Source organism: Notothenia coriiceps, unplaced genomic scaffold, assembly GCF_000735185.1.
Source record: "Notothenia coriiceps isolate Sejong01 unplaced genomic scaffold, NC01 NC01_scaffold00008733, whole genome shotgun sequence".
Classification (NCBI taxonomy): domain Eukaryota; kingdom Metazoa; phylum Chordata; class Actinopteri; order Perciformes; family Nototheniidae; genus Notothenia; species Notothenia coriiceps.
This window is the reverse complement of record NW_011341434.1, coordinates 82,137-86,970: the sequence shown is the minus strand read 5'-3', so window position 1 is coordinate 86,970 and position 4,834 is coordinate 82,137. Positions and strand designations below refer to the sequence as shown.

Here is a 4,834-nt window from a genome sequence, read left to right as displayed (position 1 = left end):
TAGACGCTTTTATCCAAAGCGACTTACATACTTAATACTGTGGACAATCCCCACAGGAGCAATTTGGGGTGAAGTGTCTTACCCATGCTGACTGCAGTGGGGTTTGAACCTGTGACCCCCTGATCCGAACACCAACGCACAATCCACTACGCCACACACCTTTTATATATTCTTATCAAATTTGTCTTCACTTTATAATGTGCTCAAGACACACAGGATGAGAGGAGAGAACAGGTGTGACAAGGCCACTATATTGTACATCTTCCAACCACTAAGGGTCGGAATATGAGCAATTTGGCTTTTCACAAATCTCTACTAATACAAATAAATACAGTAGATCTGATGAATGGATCTCAATATAGAATTGCAACGAGCATTTATGTAGCTATCTGAATTAAACATAGGTAGTTAGTCAGTAGGTAGATTTTAACTCACTTTCCAGCCACATTCAAGCATGTGTTGTAGTCACCAGTTCACACTTTGTTCTAGCTCAGCTCTGAACCAAATTCAAAAGTCTTATTTGTCGACTATTCTCATTCATAATTGCAGTCAATTTCAAACAAACCTGTCCAATCGTTCGGATTCAAGCTATTTCAATGGGAGGAATGTAACCTGAATTCTATGTTGTTGCTTTTTACTGTTGTTTTAATGAATTAAAGCATTTGAAAATGTCACCTAGGGCTCTGGGAATTAGAGCTTTTTTTATCATTTATTTACAAAACAATTACTAGCAAACTGAATTAATAGTAGACAAATATAATAAAAAAGACAGCTATATTCTGAAAAGAGATCCGATAAACATCTAAATCAGAAGACAATCTAGCAAGCCTACTATTTCATGTGTATGTAACATGGAATTTCACCAAAAGACATCTAATCAAATGCTCAATCCTGTAGATGAAGTACATAATCACTTGCTTTGTTTGACCTTCCCATGTTTAAACTACTATGCAAAGGACGTCTGATTTTAAACGCTAATTTTATGTTAATGTAATTCCATTGCTGATTAAAGTTCTAAATTCCTTTTGTGACAAAAGTCAAAAGTGTCAGCGATGGACTGGAAATAAGGGTCAACGAAGGCATACAGCCAAAACTGTCTGATGAAATAATAAGCAGTTCTGATGAGGAGGGACCAGAGCCCATTTCATCATGTTGTCTCTCTTGCAAAATATGGAAGCAAAATCACAGCTCACTATTTTTCATTTGTTTACTTCTTGCTGCTGACACAAATGTGCAACTTGCAGCATTGTGGTTCTTCCCACATGACACATTTCCAGATTTTCTTTTATCCTCAGATGTCAAACAGAACATGAAATGACTCCACAACTTTTTGAAAAGCATTTTTGCAGCAATGTTCCTATTACTTAACTTTTCTTTTAAACGTTTGATATAGAACGTTCTTGCACTGCTAAACCATGACGATTTCTGGAACGACAATTACTCTGTGAGGGCCCAGTATAGGTTTATGCTGCTATTTTTCATACACAAGAGCGCACACAAGCATAAAGACATAGTCAAAGTGACAGATAGACAGCCATACACTTTACGACTGCTGCCTGAATGTCTGGAAAAGTATAAACTCACCATTAGCTGCTGCGCGAGGCACCACCTCTGCATACAAAACCAGGTCTGGAGCCGCAGCCTGAGCCCGGTTATTTTATACTTTGTTATTATTCAAGGTCTGGACGTATGATGCAAGCAATTTCTTGATGTAGGCAATCACAAATGAAGAGTGGATTATGGATTAGAGTGTCTCCTCCGGTGCTGCTGATAACGTAAGTGGGTGCTCTCTCAGGTCTGTGTTGGCAAAATGGATTATCTGCTGCTACCTATGAAATAACTTTCTGTCTTTTTCCTGCAGTTCAGAACCCATTCAGTGCATCCCATTAGCAAAATGATTTTGCAGCGCAGGAGGGGCTGAGGTTCTAAGTCCATGTCTGACGCAGTGGGAGTAATCCATGAATTGTTGTGGACTGGAGCTCGCCTAAACTTACAAATTCGGTCTGTGCCGTGGCCGTTAGGCAGCGTGACCTTTGAAAGAGGAGAGCTATGGATCTTCTGCTTTCTGCTGCCCGGCGGAGAATCAACTGTGAGGCTCTAGCTGCACATCAGGGCTGATTTGTTTAGTGGATCCGACCCGAGCGGGAACGCACTGTGTTGAATCCAAATAAGACCCAAAGACATGACCTTAGGTTTTATATCCACAACGTCTGGAAAGCATTGCCGCCCAGTATGTGAATCACTTGCATTGTATAGTACGGTACTCACATAGGTTAAAGATTATATTTGAGTATTTTCATGTTATTGGATAGTGACAGTAATATTGAGGTTGGACAGAGGAGTGAAGCATGAAACAAATGTTTCCGGTTCAAATCAAAGCAGGGACTATGCTCTTATAGGCGTCTTAATCACTATACTATGTAGACTTTAATAAAACACTAACATCCTGTAGCCACAAAAATTGATTGGAATTCATTCCTCCTTAACAAGGGTAGCATTTAAAATCACATAGCCTTTATAGAACACTATGTTCTTCAAGCCCTGGACCATCGCAGGTTAAACTCCACCAGCAAAACCGTATTTTGTCCAAACGACAGAGGACATTAAAGCTAAAATATTTTTTCAAATGAGATTAAATGAACATTGAATGTATCTATCTTTCAAATGTTCTGCACGGTCGGGAATTTATAGAGGTATTTCATGGTGATTTAAGGTTGTAGCAAAATTGAAGGATTGTTTTTAGTTCATCCTGTACTGTCACGATGAGTTTCCCTTCTGACTACAATGGTTACACTACCATGTTTATACACACTTGCGTAAGTGAATTAAGCCTTCATCCTCAATGAATGCACACTGTACTGCAGAGTCCTCATAAATCATTTATCATCAGTAGTATTTCTCATCAAGCTTCTGTTTATTTTGTCTTCTGAGATAATTGATCATCATTTAAAGCAAACACAAAACTATAAAAAGCTTCTGCTCAGACGAGGTTAAATAGCTTTTTTTCAGTATTGTATGATTGCGTCCATCTTTCCAGCTCTGGGAATTACAAATATGTATCTTTTCACAACATGTGGGATGCCCTCACACTAATGCTGGACCTTATCATCTTATCAGTTGCTATCTTTTTAACGCTTTCATCCGGATTAACTGGAACTTTATGAATGCCTTCAGATAAGCATGCAGGCTTTTAGACTACGGTACTTGACTTACCGTCCTTCTATATCTATTCATCTCATCTGGTTATCTGGTCATATACAGGATGTTGTGCTTTTAGATTTATTTGTGTCTTTGTTCTATTTTCATTTCCTAAAATTAATAAAATAATCACTTCTTGGTCACATTAACTCATGAATTAAAGTGTTTTGTTATGCAAACAACATAATATTACATCTTTACCAACTGTATCATACTGTATACCACCGATTAAATGTAATTCCTCATACTTTTGGTGTCTTGTTAGTTTTTTTTGCTTTGACTAACAGCGCACAAAATCCTAAAAACTAATGTCACATATAAAAACATTTTTAATATTTTTTCTTTACTATATAATTACACATTAAGCATTACTTACTGTATTATCGAAACGATATATTATTTATGATCCATTTTATTGAAAGTAACTTTACATAGCATGTGAGTTAAGTCTGTTAAGCTGTGATTCGCAACTGGGTATGTGTACCCAAGAGGCACTTCAGGAGTTGCCAAAGGGGAAATGCAAATATTAGTAGCTGGTTTTGAAGAATGTATTAAAGAGGCCCTATTATGCTCATGTTCAGGTTCATATGTGTACTTTGTTCCTTTACTGTGACATGTTCCAATGCTTTAATGTTCAAAAAGCTCTTTATTTTCTCATACTGCCTGTGCTGCAGCACCTCTTTTCACCCTCTGTCTGAAACACGAGCCCGGTCTGCTCTGATTGGTTGGCTGGATGGCTTTGTTGTGATGGCTCAACCACTTAGAGATGTCCCCCCCCCTTAGCCTATCAGGTAAAATGTGTTGGAGCCCTAGCCAATAGAAGCACCAGTCATAGTGATGTAATTAAACAAAGGAGTCCAATCAAGGCGTTTCTGGCGGGAGGTGAGTGTGATCTAACCAGCCGACTGCACAGGACACACTTCCCACAAACTCGGGTCAAAAAACACCTGAATATCATCATTCATCATATCCAGTAAGCAAGCAAGCTTAGTTGAAATAAATAGTTAAAAGGGATGATGAATGGTTGTTGTGTCCATTGTCTGTAATTCAATGTATACCTGACTGAACCTAATTAACAGTGTTCTACAACATCCAGTTTTAAATCTATTCAAGTGGGCACATTGGGAACATGACGGATGGTGTTGGTAAACGGGTGCATGAGCTCATCTGATAGAGCTGCGGAGGTACATCAGATTAAAAGAGATTGAATAGCACACTCGCATACAGGTGAGAGAGGGAGAACATACCGACAGAGGTAGAGAAACACAGAAGGGGATGAGGATGGCACTTTGGGAGATTGCCCTAAAATACCCTGCAGCACTTTCCCCGCTTTAAGGTTTAAAGCCATCAATTGTGTGTTTGGATACTGAGCATTTCTATTCATAGAAATTATCAAACCTAAAAGCACACAGTGAGGAAGAAAAAAGATGAACTGCTTTTTTTTTCTTTTTCATATGAATAATGGCTCCCAAATTATATTTTGATATGGACACAGTCACATACTGTATATCCACACAGAAACAGACACACACACACACACACACACACACACACACACACACACACACACACACACACACACACACACACACACACACACACACACACACACACACACACAGATTCCCCCCCACAC

At 38.7% G+C, this 4,834-nt stretch overlaps 1 protein-coding gene across 1 annotated transcript in view; it reads right to left on the bottom strand.

Annotated features, from left to right (window-relative positions):
• LOC104944747 (plexin-A2) overlaps positions 1-4,834 on the bottom strand; it is a 60,095-nt gene that overhangs the window by 49,526 nt on the left and 5,735 nt on the right. The window lies entirely within an intron of this gene.